General features: G+C 47.8%; 1 protein-coding gene across 1 annotated transcript in view; it reads right to left on the bottom strand.

Moving 5' to 3' along the window:
* Positions 1-8,551: 8,551 nt before the first annotated feature.
* Positions 8,552-10,314, bottom strand: part of tfe3a (transcription factor binding to IGHM enhancer 3a) — a 26,913-nt gene continuing 25,150 nt past the window's right edge. Inside the window, exon 10 of the mRNA XM_084445909.1 lies at positions 8,552-10,314. This exon is cut by the window's right edge and continues 1,289 nt beyond it. The gene's annotated coding sequence lies outside the window, so the exon portion shown is untranslated.

Raw genomic sequence — 10,314 nt, 5'->3', positions numbered from 1 at the left:
GTTACAGTACTGACGTGCTGCTCTGTCTGGAACCTGTAGGGTTCTATCCCTTTAGGGTTCTAATCCTGTAGGGTTCTAATCCTGTAGGATTCTAATCCTGTAGGGTTCTATCTCTGTAGTGTTCTAATCCTGTAGGGTTCTATCCCTGTAGGGTTCTATCCCTGTAGGGCTCTATCCCTGTAGGGTTCTAATCCTGTAGGGTTCTATCCCTGTAGGGTTCTAATCCTGTAGGGTTCTATCCCTGTAGGGCTCTATCCCTGTAGGGTTCTAATCCTGTAGGGTTCTAATCCTGTAGGGTTCTATCCCTGTAGGGTTCTATCCCTGTAGGGTTCTAATCCTGTAGGGTTCTATCCCTGTAGGGCTCTATCCCTGTAGGGTTCTATCCCTGTAGGGTTCTAATCCTGTAGGGTTCTATCCCTGTAGGGCTCTATCCCTGTAGGGTTCTAATCCTGTAGGGTTCTATCCCTGTAGGGCTCTATCCCTGTAGGGTTCTAATCCTGTAGGGTTCTATCTCTGTAGGGTTCTGTCCCTGAAGGGTTCTAATCCTGTAGGGTTCTAGAGATGTTGACTGATGTGTTATGTTTATGAATAATGGATGTTCAAACATCACATTCACAAATGTGGTAAATAAATACCAATATATGATAGATTTACTACGTTTATACATTACTGTATACCATAATATACCATATCATATACCGTAATAATACCATATTATATCTACAGACTCATCTGTATGAGACATTAACCCACCTGCTACATATATTCATACATTACAGTACAAGTACCTCATCATATGTTGTATTTGATCATAGAGGAACCTTCTGCACATCTATATTCTCCATCTCATATCCCATGTTTCCCTGTGTTCCTCAGACTGCTGTGTCCACTGTGTGCTGGCCTGCCTGTTCTGCGAGGTTCTGTCCGTGTGTTCGGCGCTGTGCCGGTGCCTGGCGTGCGGGCCGGGCTGCGAGGCGCTCTGCTGCTGCTGCGCCGGCGAGGGGGGCGGGGCGGCGGCGGGGGGCGTGGCCTGCTGCGTGGAGGACGCCTGCTCCGCCCTGTGGGAGTGCGGGGTGGTGGAGGACTGCTGCGAGTCCGCCGACTGTCTGGAGATCTGTCTGGAGTGCTGCTCCATCTGCTTCCCCGTGTAGCACCGGGGCCCACGTCCGTCCGCACTGGGGGGCCCGGGACTAGGGCTGGACGGGGATAAGTTAGCCCCTGACTAGGACTAGGATTAGGACTAGGACTAGGACTAGGACTAGGACTAGGACTAGGATTAGGACTAGGATTAGGACTAGGACTAGGACTAGGACTAGGACTAGGACTAGGACTAGGACTAGGATTAGGACTAGGACTAGGACTAGGACTAGGACTAGGACTAGGATTAGGACTAGGACTAGGACTAGGACTAGGACTAGGACTAGGACTAGGACGAGGACGAGGACGAGGACTAGGACTAGGACTAGGACTAGGACTTCTGCTCCCCCTGTGTACTGAAACCAGCACAGAACCAGAGAAGTACACAATAAGGCCTACATCCCTCCCCAGACCGGAGCTTCTTCATATCGACCTTGATGACCTATGACCTTGCCCATGATTGGCCCGGACACAGAGGGAGGCCTCTGCCCACTTCAGGCCAATAAAGAGCCTCCTGCCTAGATTAAACTGGACATCGTTAAAGAGATCAGTTCACCCACGCCCTCAAAGGATAGCCCCCCCAGGTCAGTCCAGGGCCGCTCGGGGCGGGCGGATCCGATGGACTAATACAGAACCGGGGGAATAATAAGCACCGGCGGTCAGCCGCGTTTGGACTTTTGAAGATAAACTTTAATGGTTCTCCTGGGACTCGATTTGGCCCGTGGGTCGCTTTGTTCCACAAACACTTCAGGATCCATTGATCCGTCGAAGGCTTTTTTTGTCATTGTGTGGTGACGTGTGGCGTTGTGCTTTGTCATGTTTTGTTGTGTTGGATCAGGGTTTGTTTGGCCGGACGTCGGGTCACAGAACAGCTGGAGGAAGCTGCACTCAACTGAGAGAGAGATCGATCCTCAAAGAGGAAGGACTAATCCTCAGCAAACTATGGAAGTATGAACGATAGTTTCTTGTGAGGAATATGACTCCAGTATCAAATGGTGAATGGACTGCACTTATATAGCGCTTTTCCACCTTAGCGGCACTCAAAGCGCTTTACAATGGCCTCTCATTCACACACCAGTGGCGGTAGCTGCCATGCAAGGTGCTAACCTGCTCATTGGGAGCAATTTGGGGTTAGGTGTCTTGCTCAAGGATACTTCGACATGTGGACAGTCGGAGCTGGGATTCAAACCACTGACCCTTCGATCACTGAACGACCCGCTCTACCAACTGAGCTACAGCCGCCCCTCAAGACAGTTATGACAAAGACATACACGGTGTATGTAAACATGTGTTATGTAAAGCAAACTGAGGAAGTTGTCCGTCAGAGAAGAAGATACGCTAGAAGAATTAAAGGGTGAGGTTCTGGTTCTTCCAGTGAGACAGCTGTTACTAGAAATTGTACTGCACTAAATCGAGTTGTCAGACATGGTCCATCCAGCACTTATAAACGATCACGCTTACAAGACTTGTTTTATATTTATCAATGTGAAATCACCAAAATAAACCACATTTTTGGTATTGGTTGTGTTGAAAGTACGTCTCCTCATATGATAAACTTACTTTACACAGAGTGTTGTTGGCGTAGAGGTTAAACAAACATAATTGTGCTGGTTTCACAGACACTAGACTGAAACCCATGACCATGGAGATTCTCCATTAAACTACTCCTTAGTCTCAGACTTCACTCCCAAAAAGTACTTTATAGAACTATTTGTATTTATAGAGATAACAACACAAAAAGGTTCCTTATAGAACCCTTCGGTACCAGACAGAACCCCTTTCAGCTCTTTAGATTCTGTTTTGAAACCCTAAATGTATCTTTCTGATTTGAAAAGATTCCATCTGCAGCCGTATGGACCTGAAAAGGTTTTTTTTATCTAGAACCTTTTTTCACAGAGCTATTTTATTTACTTTTTATTTACTTTTAAGAGTAAAAGCTTATTCTGCATCCAGGAAACAGACCCACTGAATGGAGAAAGCTCTCTCTCTCTCTCTCTCTCTCTCTCTCTCTCTTCTCATCTCAAAAACTGTTTTCCCATGTAACCTATCTCCTCTCGTTTTCTTTAAACGTGCACTTCCTGTTCTGTTGTCCAGTCTCTTTAACATCACAGTCAGGAGGCGGGACAGGAAGCAGGAAGTGGGCTTTCACTGCTGGGCGTCAGAAGCCCTGTGCTGGTTCTGGTCTGCATCAGGCCTGCATGGAGGGCTTATTACTCTGTGTGTGTTGAATGTGACAGTGGTTCTCTATAAGGATTGTGTGTGTGTGTGTGTGTGTGTGTGTGTGTGTGTGTGTGTGTGTGTGTGTGTGTGTGTGTGTGTGTGTGTGTGTGTGTGTGTGTGTGTGTGTGTGTGTGTGTGTGTGTGTGTGCCAAGCCTGGGCCCAGCTCTGTATGTCAGCATTATTCTACAGCAGACTTGTGTTAAATTTGCAAGTCCTGTGCAACCCGGGTCTTAATTTAGTTCAACCCCGCATGAGGAAACAATCACAACAGTGCCAAAACTGAGACGAATCAAATGAACCACAAACGCTTTAAAATAAGTGTTTCCCTGCCTGTTCTACAGAGTCTGAACATGAGACAGATGTTATGAATGACAGCCTCGAGAAACCTGAACATGAGACAGATGTTATGAATGACAGCCTCGAGAAACCTGCTTTATCCTTTAAAAGCTTTCATAGTGATAACTTGCTACAGATGGAAAAATTAAACATAACCCAGTTGTATTTCAGCCTGGTCAGGAAATGAGACATGCACGCACACACACACACACACACACACACACACACACGCAAATGCACACACGCTCACATAGACAGATGTACACACACACACACACACACACACACACGCAAATGCAAATGCACACACCCTCACATAGACAGATGCACACACACACACACACACACACACACACACACACACACACACACACACACACACACAGACATGCATGAACACATACTTGCTTTCTTGACCAATGACCACCAGCACCTGTTTTCAGAACCACCCAACTGCTTTTGGTAACCTCTGTTAAAGAGAGAGAGAGAGAGAGAGAGAGAGAGGGAGAGAGAGAGAGAGAGAGGGAGAGAGAGAGGGAGAGAGAGAGAGAGAGAGGGAGGGAGAGAGAGAGGGAGAGAGAGAGAGAGAGGGAGAGAGAGAGAAAAAAAAAGAGAGAGAGAGAGAGAGAGATGGCTCTTATCCAACTGTACTGTACAATCCCCTGAAAGACGGTCAAATTAATCTCCACAATACCTGTTCATCTAAGAGCTTCCAGTGTGTCAGAAGAGGAGAGAGAAGAGTAGAGGGGAGGAGAGGAGGAGAGAGGGGAGGAGGAGAAAGGGGAAGACAGGAGGAGAGAGGGGAGGAGAAGAGAGGGAAGGAGAGGAGAGGAGGAGAGAGGAGAGGAGAGGAGGAGAGAGGGGAGGACTGGGGAGGAGAGAGGAGAGGAGGAGAGAGGGGAGGAGAGGAGGAGAGAAGGGAGGAGAGGAGGAGGAGAAGAGACGGCTCTTTGATCTGCTGGGAACTTGACCAGGCCAGGAGGAACTGGGCACAGGGAGGGAGGAGGAGGGAGGAGGAGGGAGGAGGAGGAAGGACTTGGCAGACTGAGAGAGGAGTAACAGAGGACACACACACGCACAGAGCTTGTGAAACCCTCCGGCAGCTGTGTCCGTGGGAGTCGCGGAGCAGTAGAGGACGAGAGGAGAGCGGATCGGGAGTTTCCCAGCTAGATCAAATCTGCGGCAGCTTCACTTGCTTTTAAACCTTTGACCAGCGTGAATCTGTGTCCAGGAAACCGGCCCATTGTGTTCATGAAGCAGAGCCACAGTCTGTTACATTAGAGAAAACCTCCTCGGTTAAATCACTGATATAGCGTCCCAAAAGCTACCCGCCATATCCATCCCAATGCACACTCTGTCCCATGATGTAATACCCTAACACCGTAATATTAGGGTAACCCTATTAGGGTAATTACGGTAACCTAATATATGGTGTTTTGCAAATTTGTATGCAGGAAGCAGTGGATTCTGTACTTTATGTACCACGGTTCACTGGATGAGACCAGTGGGAGTAGCTGGGTATTTGTGCAGTTTAACCCTGAAAGTACAGTGACAACATTTTGAATATTAATTGGATTTTCCCTATAATACTAGAAAGCGCAGTTTCTCAGCTTTCAGCAAGTGTTGGAGTGAGGAATTTTTTAGATTTGTTAGATATTTTTTTAATATGATTAAATATTTGTTAGATATTTTTTAAAATGTTGCCGGTGACGTGGTCGTATTAAAAGGGTTAATGGTGCCAGTGGGCATATGCGTGTGTGTTTGTCCAGTGTGCCCGGGCCATGGCTGGTCCGGTCAGAGCGGGTCGGCCCGCGGGTCGGACAGGAAGAGACTGTTTATGGTATCGACAGAGCCTGACCATCCACAACAGGAAGCAGAGGAAATGACTGAGATGACAGGGCCTGCTGACACCGTCGCCCCCGGGAACGCCCGGCCCGTCGCCCCGGCGACCCCACACCCTCACACCGCCGGGCTTCAAAGGGACGTCCGTCCTCGCTGACAGGAAGCAGCTTTCACGCGCCGGTCATCCTCATCATCTGAGCGCCCGGTGTCTACGGTAACCATCCCATAGTAAGCCGGCCGTGTCGCGCGTAGCTCCACTGACGGATGCAGGGGACTGAAGGTTTGCACGGAACGTCGTTGGTAGCACCTTAGTCAAGGCTAAATCAATCAATCAATCAACCAATCAATCAATTAATCAATCACACCATCAGTTAATCCATGCATCCGTATCTCCGAACATCCATTCATCAATCCTTTTATCATCCTGTCTTCCTGCTCTACAGGCGTCTCCTGGTGCGAGAGATGTGACAACCTTCTATAAACGTTCCAGAGTCTTCTCTGGGGACTTTTTATGGCAGCGACTGGTCAGGTGAAAGGTCAACAGCAGTCCCAGGCTTTAGCTTGGGGCGCTACCGGCTGTCTGGTCACATGCAGAGCACCCGGGTTCAAACCATGCACAGAAGGGGACTACGAACCCAACTAGCACCAAAGATCGTTCTTGAAAGACTCTTATTTTACTCTACGTCTGGAGGTCTCTACCGACCTGTAGAGACCTCCAGACCCCACCCCCTACACCTCCAGACCACCAGACCACCAGACTACCAGACCTTCAGTCTACCAGATCTCCAGACCACCAGACCTTCAGTCTACCAGATCTCCAGACCACCAGACCTTCAGTCTACCAGACCACCAGACCTTCAGTCTACCAGACCACCAGACCTTCAGTCTACCAGACCACCAGACCTTCAGTCTACCAGACCACCAGACCTTCAGTCTACCAGACCACCAGACCTTCAGTCTACCAGACCACCAGACCATCAGACCTTCAGTTTACCAGATCTCCAGACCACCAGACCTTCAGTCTACCAGACCACCAGACCACCAGACCTTCAGTTTACCAGATCTCCAGACCTCCAGACCTTCAGTCTACCAGACTACCAGACTACCAGACCACCAGACCTTCAGACCACCAGACCTTCAGACCACCAGACTACCAGACTACCAGACCACCAGACCTTCAGTCTACCAGACCTCCAGACCACCAGTGTACCAGACCACCAGACTACCAGACCACCAGACCTTCAGACCACCAGACCTTCAGACCACCAGACTACCAGACTACCAGACTACCAGACCACCAGACCTTCAGACCACCAGTCTACCAGACCACCAGACCTCCTGACCTGACCTTCGGACCACCAGACCTTCAGAGTACCCGACCTCCGGAGCACCGCACCCCCAGACCAGGGCCTCAGATCTGGTGAGGTCCCTGACCTGTGACCTACAGGAAGGATTAGAATCCTCCCGAGATGGATATTGATCCCGCGTTCTCATGACGTCACCACGCCACACGCTAGCTAAAACAAACCACACGCTAGCTCAAATATTTCTGCCCGTGGACATTTTCCACCGTGATCCTGTTACGTTTTAGGATGCAGAAACACTGCAAGGTTGTTCCTCTGATCCGTAGGGCCTGGTTCACTCTGAAACCTCCCCTCCATTTTAAAATCATTCAAATCCCCTTCCCTATTAACAATCATTGAAATGACTATACTTTAACCCTAACACCAGTTTGCATATTTACACAACGTAACCTTAACCTCTTCTATTCCTCTTCTTCCCCTACTCTGCCTGTATCTTCTACCCATCTTTCACTTCTCCCCTTCTCTCCGTCTTCTCATCCCCCTCTTCTCCCCCTCCAACAACAGATAAGGGGTCAACTTAGAACAGGACCCCGGTTTGGGTTGGCCATGGCCCTGCCTGTGTGAAAACACCCAGCGAACACCCTCCAGTTACAAAACATATCGGATGGTTCTAAAAACACCCCCCTCCCTCGGCCCCGGGGCCGGCCAAGCCCTGCATGCCCAACCACCCAACACCGTGGGCCTGACCCGGGGGGGCCGGGGGGGGGGGGGGGCTAAACTCACACAGGCCCGGCAGAGCTAAGCAGCGAGGACCAGCTCCAACACTAATACCGTTATGAGGAGGGAAATGGGTTTTTGGTTGTTTTTTTTTTAAATGGAGAAATTACTTCTAATTTTACAACAGGGAGGGAGGGATGTGGATGGAGAGAACAAAAGAACGCTGTGCCTCTAATACCCAGACTAGTGTGTGTGTGTGTGTGTGTGTGTGAGGGAGGGGGGGGGTGTTTGGAAGAGCCGATGAGACATGGATTTATTGCACGTTAACAAGAAATAATGATGAAAACATGAGAAATGTTTCTTCACTCCCAGGTCACTGAGGCAAGCGACAGTCTGGTGACTTTAGTTCCCAAGTTCTCTGCAAATTCTTAATTTATTGGCAGGATAGCCCCTTGAGAAGCAACGTCATTTACGAGGGGGCCCTATATAAGTTCCCAGCAGAATCTCTGATAGGCTGTTCTGATAGGCTAGAAGAAACAACACTGCCCCCTGGTGGGGAAATGTATGTATACGGAATTGATGTTGGAACTGATGTTTTATGTTTATTATTTGTAATTCTAACCCTAACCCATGGAGGTATTACAATAGGCGTGTGTCCATTCACAGACCAGCTTGAATATCAGAGGTCTTTCGAATGACTGCTCATTGAGAAGTGAGTTCAGAGCACAAGACAGATTTAGTGTGTTAGTATGTATATAACCATGCCTGTGTATGTGTGTTAGTGTGTGTGTAATCATGTGTATGTGTGTAAGCATGTGTCCCATCAGTCACCTGATCACAAGTGCACGGCCATTATCACCTGCTGACAACATCCAAGGTGCCATGAGAACCTCGGCAGCTGCGTGAGAGACTGAGAAAAGGCGTTGGTTCTGTTTGTATCCATCTTTTATTGTCTTTCTTTAACATAAAGATTCTATCAAAAATGATCGGTAAATAAAACAGGTTAGGGGTGGCGTTTCAAAACAAACATATCAGACAACATGCAGAATGACGAGGCATTTACCCAAAAGACAAACTCAGACAAAAATCCCTTTCAAGAAGTCTCCAACGCTGAATGACATCAGACATTTCACATGTAATAGAGTGTGTAAACGCTAACCAATAAGAGCCTTCGACGGGCCACAGGGACGTGATGTCATTTCCACGTTAACTGTCGCCATCTTGTTTCTCTTAGTTCCATGTCAACAGAGCCTGAGGTCACTGAAATCAGGTGAGCAGGTGTAGGTTGAAGCGGTGTGATTTTAGGGAACGCAGAACAAGAAAAAAACAACACATTCAGCGTCATTAAAATAGATCAAATGCAGGGATGGTAGCTCTGCGACAAGACATTGTTCTAAAGATAGGTCAAAAAATTAAAAAACGTTTTTGAAGTCAGACTCTGGAATGTGACTTCGCTCCCAAAAACATGAGGAGCTGAACTCGCCTGAGATGATCAAACAACCGGCTATTGGATACGCTGAGCGCCAGAGGAAAGAGCGGGAATATGACAGCTCTTTCTAGCATCTTCTCTGGCTGGTTGAGCCTTGTTTTCTGGGTCACATCGCAGAGTCCACCTTCAAAACAACCGGACTACTAAACGCTGAGGTCAGAGGAAGTCCGACGGCTGATTGGCTACTGCATTTCCTTCCCAGAAAAGTCGTGTTCGACATGGAATTCCCCTACAGGCCGAGGAGGGCGTGGTTGAAATGACCAGCATTTACCCACAATGCACTCTCACCGAACTTGCACAATACTCACTCACACAAAGTACTCAAGCGGTACTAACAGTACTCTCGCCTCAACACAGACCCCATAAACCATGTACATCTTCACACCCTCAACGCCAGGCTAGTTAGTCAATACCAGAAGTATATTTCTTTTATTTTTATATTTTAGCCTAAGGCCCAATTTATGAAATGCTACTGTATACCATCATATACATAGGTGTATGCGTTTGTTGTTACTATTATTAATATAACTACATAAAATAATTGTTAATAAATGTTTTTCTCTTTCTCTAGAACATAATGCTATATTGAGTTATGTACAATTCATATTTACATAAACTAACTAGGTTAAAAAAAACAACACATTGGTTCTATTTGCATATGAAGTGACCTAGACTGTAGTTTTCAACATCTCTAAGTTGACGTCTCTGTCTCCTCAGCACGGCAGGTGCTGGGAGTCTACAGACCTCTCTCGTCCTCTCGTCCTCTCGTCCTCTGTTCATATTGCTCGTCTGCGAAAGTACAAAAAGACATTTGGTACGAAGACAACGCAAAAAAAACAGACGTAAAGCAGAAACGCACGACGGAGTCCTGCCAAACGAAACGATAGTAAACAACATCGTCGCCCGTGCCAAGTCAGTCAGGTTGACACGGTAACCATCTGAAACAACCAATCAACTAGCAGCTACTGTACATGATCATTCCCTGCTGAGCAGCAGCTATCAAAAACAACACAACTGGCTCTTAGAAGTCCTTCTGATCTCATCTCCTCCCTGTGTCCATCCTGGACCGTGGCTATTATAGTCCTTCACTGGCCAGAGACCTGCGGGGAGGTCCACCAGAACCAGACTCAGCCTGGACCCGGTAAACTGTCCCTTTGAGCCTAGTTCAGACAGAGCAGCCCAAACCAGACGCTCATTTCACCTCTATGTCTAATTTATACACAGATGCTTTGACACGTTCAATCTGGAGAAGTTTTACAACTTGCGAT

This window comes from Borostomias antarcticus, assembly GCF_949987555.1.
Source record: "Borostomias antarcticus genome assembly, chromosome: 11".
NCBI lineage: Eukaryota > Metazoa > Chordata > Actinopteri > Stomiiformes > Stomiidae > Borostomias > Borostomias antarcticus.
Note: the sequence above shows the minus strand (reverse complement) of the source record. Positions and strands in the feature narration are given on the sequence as shown.